This window comes from Octopus bimaculoides, chromosome 18, assembly GCF_001194135.2.
Source record: "Octopus bimaculoides isolate UCB-OBI-ISO-001 chromosome 18, ASM119413v2, whole genome shotgun sequence".
NCBI classification, from domain to species: Eukaryota; Metazoa; Mollusca; class Cephalopoda; order Octopoda; family Octopodidae; genus Octopus; species Octopus bimaculoides.
This window is the reverse complement of record NC_068998.1, coordinates 27,654,793-27,662,419: the sequence shown is the minus strand read 5'-3', so window position 1 is coordinate 27,662,419 and position 7,627 is coordinate 27,654,793.

Below are 7,627 nucleotides of genomic sequence, written 5' to 3'. Positions count from 1 at the left end.
TGTGTGTGTGTGTGTGTGTGTGTGTGTGTGTGTGTGTGTGTGTGTGTGTGTGTGTGTTCGTGTGATTGTCAGAAGGCTTATATGTTCGTGCCTTATAACATTTTACATAGATAATAATGTTTACTACTTTCGCTCCCTATCTTTGACCATGTATAATACGATGTGCATTCCAGAAGTTTTGAAACTTTGTCAGGGGAGACATTTATTAATTTCAAAGAAGTACCATACAAAACTCTAATCTCCTTCAAAGAAGAGTCCTCTGACTTAATGAGCTTGTTGTAGCACTCCATCCACTTTGTGAAGACCCCATGGAAGTCCTTCAAAGTGAAGGTACCCAGGACCCTCGTAAAACTGCCTCCTTCATTTTCTCAATGTCTCCAAAACGACTTCCCCTTAGTTCTTCAGCTTGGGGACAAATTAAAGTCATAGGAAACAGGATCTGGACTGTATAGAGGGTGAGGGACAGCTTTAATGTCCATCTCTCTCAAGTAGTTGATTGCCATGATGGAATTGTGGACTGGTGCAGTGGCCACCTATTCGAAAGGAAGAGCTCTGGCCTTTTGTGACGAAATCTCTTCCTGAACAATCTCGAAACCTCTACAAAGTATTCTGTTGATCGTCTGGCTAGAGGGAACCTAGTGGGTGTAGATGACGTCCTTACTATCGGAAAAGGAGATCATGATGAACTTCCCTGACCTTCTTGGGCCTGGGGGAGACAGGTTGTTTCATTAGTTACTCTATCTCTTGGGCTCCGGATCATAACAGTAGATCCAGCTTTCGTCACAAGTCACCTGACACTGCAAGTTCTCTAGTCGTGATATTTGAGTTTTCTTCGATTTTTACCTTCAAAACATCTTCATCCAACTTTGAAGGTCTTCCACTGCGACTGTCATCTTCCAAGCTAAACTCTCCAGCTTTAAATTTTGCAAACCTCTTTTGAACAGTTGATTCACCTACAGCATCATCACTTACTTTCTACTTATTTTGTTTCATTTTATTTTATTTCATGCAGTTTATCTTTATAGTTTGTTTTTGCCATCATAGGTAAAACCTTGCTGGAACAGTCTTTGCTATTTCATCTCATTTCGTTTATTTATGATTTATTTTTTTAATTTATGAACGATTATATTAATATAATCGCTCATGCTATATTTTTTGTTTTGTTCTATTTTATTTTATTTATATCATTTTATGTAATTGTTCATTTAAACTTTTTTGTTTTGTTCTAATTAATATTTTATTATACAGTCGTTTATATTTTGTTCTATTTTATTTTATTTCATACAGCATGTTCATATATTTACCTCTTTTCTTTGTTCATATTTATTTTCTATTTCCTACCATATCATACATTATATAAATACGCACATATGCACGCACGCACACGCACACACACACACACACACACACACACACACACACACACACACACACATTTAACACTAAACATAATCTCAACAAGCTCATCTAATGACCAGCTATTCTTTGGTACATTTTAAAACGAAATATTCATCGAAACACTGAATCAAATCAAGCAGTACTTATTATCTAATTTGGATGTATTTAGTACTTTCATATAAACTGTTATAACTTAAGATATTTCGAATACAAGCCGTTGATACATGAACGTAAAATGCTTACTGTCAAACGAAATGTTTTGATATTTGCGATCAGAGTTCAAATTCTGCCGTAATCAACTTCGTCTTCGAGGAAATTCGTAGAGGTAATTTACTTCAGTTGAATCAAAGCAACTTTACCCCCAGCCACTTGATTAAAAGAAAATGTCAAATCTTAAGATAATTATTTAATGTGCCCCATCTGCAAATCAATGTTAGTGACCGTTCAAGGTGAAAGACGCTCTGAATGCCTAACATCTTGAACCGAAATTCTTCTGGCTTTGAAACATGCTTGATACTCAAAAAAACTGTGCTCGACCTAAAAACTGTTCGCCAAAATCTTACCGATGCATGTCGAAGTAGTAACAGATTTATCGGCTGAGTTTCATGCAAAATTTGGCGCATAATTTTAATTTGTCAGCTGTTGTAAAAGTCACAAAATCGCTTTAACACATCATTTTCTAAAATCTAGTTTAAAAATCGAATACGAATAGCAAGTATAAAACTGATTTTGTAGGCGGCTATTAGTGATCGTCATTCCCTTTCGTAGCATCCATGGCACGTATAGTCAGGAAACTTTTGGTAGCAGCCTCGTTTGTGTGGTGCGTGTGTGTAGAAAAGTTATATATTGTGTGCATGTAAAACATTGTGTGATATATGTTTTGAACATTTGATATATGTATGATATTTCTATAAAACATTTTATGTGTATGTGTGTGTGTGTGTGTGTGTGTGTGTGCAGTATGTGTAGAACATTTAATATGTATATGTATATATATGCAAGATGTATATTATATTTTCGATGGATCTGTACGTAATATGTCTAAAAATTCTATATTAGATTATAAATAGATCTATTTCATATAAACGACAATTATTTTTGAGATTATGCTCACTTTGTTGTCTGGTTTTAAATATAATTACCACAGTTATTTTGTTTCACAAATTTTCCCTATTGCCGTTTACTTTTTGAGATGTTCACTATATCTGTTCACTATATCTGTTTAACTCAACAAACGTTTACTATTGGTATTCAGTTTCAAAGATGCTCACTATTCGGTTGTACATATTCGGTTTCACATGCTTTTGATGTTTAGTTTTTTTTACACGTTCACTATTGATGTTTAGTTTTTTACATGTTCACTGTTTATGTTTACCTTAGTATACAGTCACCATTGATGCTCAGTTCCATCTATGTTTACATCTGATGTTTATTTTCGCACACGTTCACCATTGCTGTTTAGTGTTGCACATGTTCACCATTGATGTTTAGTGTTGCACACGTTCAGTATTGATGTTTAGTTGTTTACATATTCACTGTTTATGTTTACCTTAGTATACATTCACCATTGATGTTCAGTTCCATCTATGTTTACATTTGATGTTTATTTTCGCACACGTTCACCATTGCTGTTTAGTGTTGCACATGTTCACCATTGATGTTTAGTGTTGCACACGTTCACTATTGATGTTTAGTTCCGTACTCGTTCATTATTAATATTTGTTTCCGTACATGTTCATTATTGACATTATTTTCGCACACGTTCACTACAGATATTTAGTTTCGTACACGTTCACTGTTGTTGTTTAGTTTCGCACACGTTCACTGTTTATGTTCTGTTGCACCCACGTTCACTATTGATGTACGCACATGTTCGCCTTGTTCGTTTACTTCTTCACATGTTCACTATTGCTCTTCAGTTTCACACACGATCATTACTGATGTTTAGCTTTTGCACACGTTCAGTATTCATATTCAGTTTTGCACACGTTGTCTATTCATGTTCAGTTTTGCACACGTTCACTGTTGATGTTCACTTTTGCACACAATCTATTAATGCTCACTTTTTGCACACATTCTATTGATGTTCACTTTTGCACACGTTCACTACATTTTTTTGTTTCGATCATGTTCACCACTAATGTTTAGTTTCTCACACGTTCACTATTGTTATTTGGCTTCGACAACGTTCACTGCTGGCGTTCCGTTGCGCACGCATTCACTACTGACGTTTAGTTTTGCACACATTCACTATTGATGTTTAGTTTTGCACACGTTCAGCATTTATGTTCAGTTTTGCTCACGTTATATTGATGTTCACTTTTGCACACATTCTATTGATGTTCACTTTTGCACACAGTGTATTGATGTTCACTTTTGCACACATTGTATTGATGTTCACTTTTGCACACATTGTATTGATGTTCACTTTTGCACACATTCACTACAGACATTCAGTTACGCCCATGTTCACTATCAATTTTTACTTTCACATACGTTCACTATTGTTATTTACTTTCGACAACGTTCACTGCTGGCGTTCCGTTGCGCACACGTTCACCATTGATGTTTAGTTTTGTACACATTCACTAGTAATGTTTACTTTTGCACGCGTTCAATATTCATGTTCAGTTTTGCACACGTTCTATTGATGTTCACTTTTTCACACATTCACTATAGACATTTAGTTTTGCACATGCTGACTATTAATGGTTACATTTGCTCCCGTTTAGTTTCGACAACGTGCACCGTGCGCATACGTTCACTATTGCGGTCTACTTCCGTATAGGTTCACTATTGCTGTTTAGTTCCAAATACATTAATTTAAGATGTTTACTTTTGCACACATCTACTATTTATGGCTTTTTTTTTTTTGCACAATTCTCTCATGAATTTTAGTTTTGCACAATTCACTACTAGTTTTTAGTTTTGAGCACGTTCACTATTCATGGTTACTTTCTCACACTTTTACTATTAGTATTTAGTTCCATAAACGTTCATTATTGATGTTTAATTTTGTACACGTTCAGTATTCATGTTCAATTTTGCACACATTGTATACTGATGCTCACTTTTGCACATATTGACTCACTTTCACTATAGATATTTATTTTTGCACAGGTCCACGTTTGATATTCACTTCTACACGCGTTCACTATTGAAGTTTATTTCCGCATATGTTTACTATCGCTGTTAAGTTTCGTTCACGTTCACTGTTGACGTTCTGTTTCTCACGTTCACTATTGATGTTTACTTCCGTAGATGCACTACTATTTTTTAGTTTCAGATACGTTAACTATTGATGTTTAATTCTGCATACGTTCACCGCTGATGTTCAGTTTTGTACACATTTACTATTGATGTTTTGTTTCGCACCCGTTCATTATTGATTTCTAGTTTTGAACACGTTCACTACTGATTTTTAGTTTCCACACGTTCACTATTTACTCTCGCACACTGTCACCGTTGATATTTAGTTTTGCACACGTTCACTATTGAAGTTTTACTTTCTCAGACGTTCATTATTGAAGCTTATCTTTACATGCGATCATCATTGATGTTTACATAAGCTCATGTTTTGTGTTCAATTTCACATAAGTTCATTCTCCGCGTTTAGTTTTACATGCTCTGTGTCTGACACGTTTTGTTTTACGCACTTCACTTTTGATCTTTTGTTGCATAAACATTTAAAGAATTTTCTTCATTTTTACACACATTCACTTTTGATATTTACTTTCACAAACGTTCTCTACTGATGCTTACTTTTCATGTGTAATTTCTTTCTCTGAGATCTTCGCTACTAATTATCTTCACGATTATTATTAATACAAGATCTTTCAGTCTTCCACATCCTGGCATTTTTCAATATATAAATACAGAAAAAAAATCTTTCAGTTTCATTTTATTGTCAACTATTGTCGATTACCATTTATGCCTGAGAAACAAAATCTTTCAATTTCATTTCTTTCCTTTATTTCATTTATTTTTATATACCTACAACGAAGGATCAATCCAAATTTCTGTAATATATAATTTCATAATCTAATAGATAATTTGTTTGAGTTTAATCACTCTTTTCCATTGTATTTACTATTTTGCCTAAATCATCGTCTTCGACTCCAGAAAGTGTCTTCCAGATATGTTAACTCAAATATCACATTGTTAAGCACCTTTGTGCACGTTAGAATATTCTCTGTTGGATAAAAGAATCTCATAAGTAAGGCTTTGTCGTTTTGGTCTGAGTATAAAAAACATTGTGAGAGGGAGGTATCAGCTGTCTCAATTCACCACCGAAAATACAAACCGATGTATTCAAATTGATTCCAATTTCAATATATACGCCTTTACATTAATTACGTTGCAGTTCGAATCTCAGGTGCATATAAAATTATTATTTGCCCATTTTAGATGATGGAAAACTAGCATTTGAATAAGTTTATTCATTCTAGTTCGATTCACTTTCAATCTTTACATTTTGTTTTATAAATATTTACTAATGGTATTTAGTTTCACAAGTGTTCACAAAGATTAATTAGTGCGGAAGATGTCTATCTTTTTTCCGATCAAGATATTGCTGTAGAAATGTCAGTGTGTGTGTGTATGGATGGATGATGTGAACATATATGTGTACATACATATAGACACACACACACACACACACACACACACACACACACACACACACATATACCCTCACACTATCTGAAGGCATCATGAGATATTACACAGGCATGACAGCCAGTGATTGCAACTGAAAATGCACGCAACGTGTGCATTTCTTCAAGTTTAGGAATCAAGAGAACGAGTTACTCAACATCACTTGGAAAATTCTTGACACATATATATTTATACATGTATGTATATGTGCATGCGTGTGTGTGTGTGTGTGTGTACAGGGTGTTCGGGCTAAATTTAACAGTTTGCACAAAAGAAAACTCCCCAAACAACAAAACACAGTATCTCATCAAAAAATAAGAGTATTTAAAAAACAAATCTAAAAATATCAACTAGATTATAGCTGGGAGATAACAGTTTACTCAAAGCTGCTTCCATCAGGGCCTCAAGATAGCACCAAAACCTGGCGCATTCGTTCTTTACTGTATCCCTGGGAAGATCTTTGAACACCTCCTTGATCTTAGTCATCGGTTCAGCCTTGGTGCTGCAGGCAGAGCGGTTGGTGTCTTTCTCAACCGCGTCTCACACATAGGAATCATGGAATTAGGAGGCCAGAAATTAGGGTTGATGAAGTCATCAAGCAGTTATCCTTGGCTTTGGCTGTCAGAATGTGTCCCTTGCGCCTCTTGTACGAGTGGTAGCGATTCCAACAGCCATCTCTCTCGCCAAATCACGGATTCTCTTTCTCGCATTCGTCCTGCAGTTGTTGGCTGAATGTCGGCGTGCAGACGCTGTCAGAACGGTTGTTGTGTTCCTTCTTGCTGATCACGGCTTCGCAGTCTCCATCGCAACATTCCATGTCACGTTTTACAGCCTTTATGGTGGGTGTTCACAGATCATTGACCAAAAGTAATGACGTCGGCATTTTGATACACACTGCTAATCATCATGACACAGGTAATTCTCTTCCTATATTCAGATGACTTCCAGTCCTCAATGTCAGCTAACTGCTTTAATCTTCACGCTCTCCAGTGCCTTTGACAATTCACCAAGACATCAAAAACTGTTTCTGATTAAAAGAAACATAAAAACAAATCAAATTTAGCTCGAATACTCTGTACATTGTGTGTGTGTGTGTGTGTACATGCATATGCACATATAAGCATATGTGTGTGTGTGGCGGTGGTGGTGGGGGTGTGTTCTGAGAGCCTAATCAAAATATTGCAAAATATTGTCCAGAAATAAGTATTTTGTAAATATTTAAGCTTAATTAATGAATGGGAATTTGATAGTTTCTCATTTGTCATGATTGTATTTTAACCCTGGTTTGTCAATATTTTGCTATTATGTGGTAGCATTCTGTAAATATAATTGTATTTGTAGTTGTGAACTTGCTTTGTATCATAGCAGCTGGAGAGGTGTGTAAATATACGCGATGTCTTTGTATTTTGTGTCAGCCAACGAGCTGTGTGAATATATATATATATTGTAATTCGTATTTTGTAATATCAATTATTGTAATGTGTAAATGTACAGACGGAGCTCATGTATTGTGTCATAGCAACTATATTAATACGTAAACATATATATTTTTAGATACGATGGTAGCTATTCA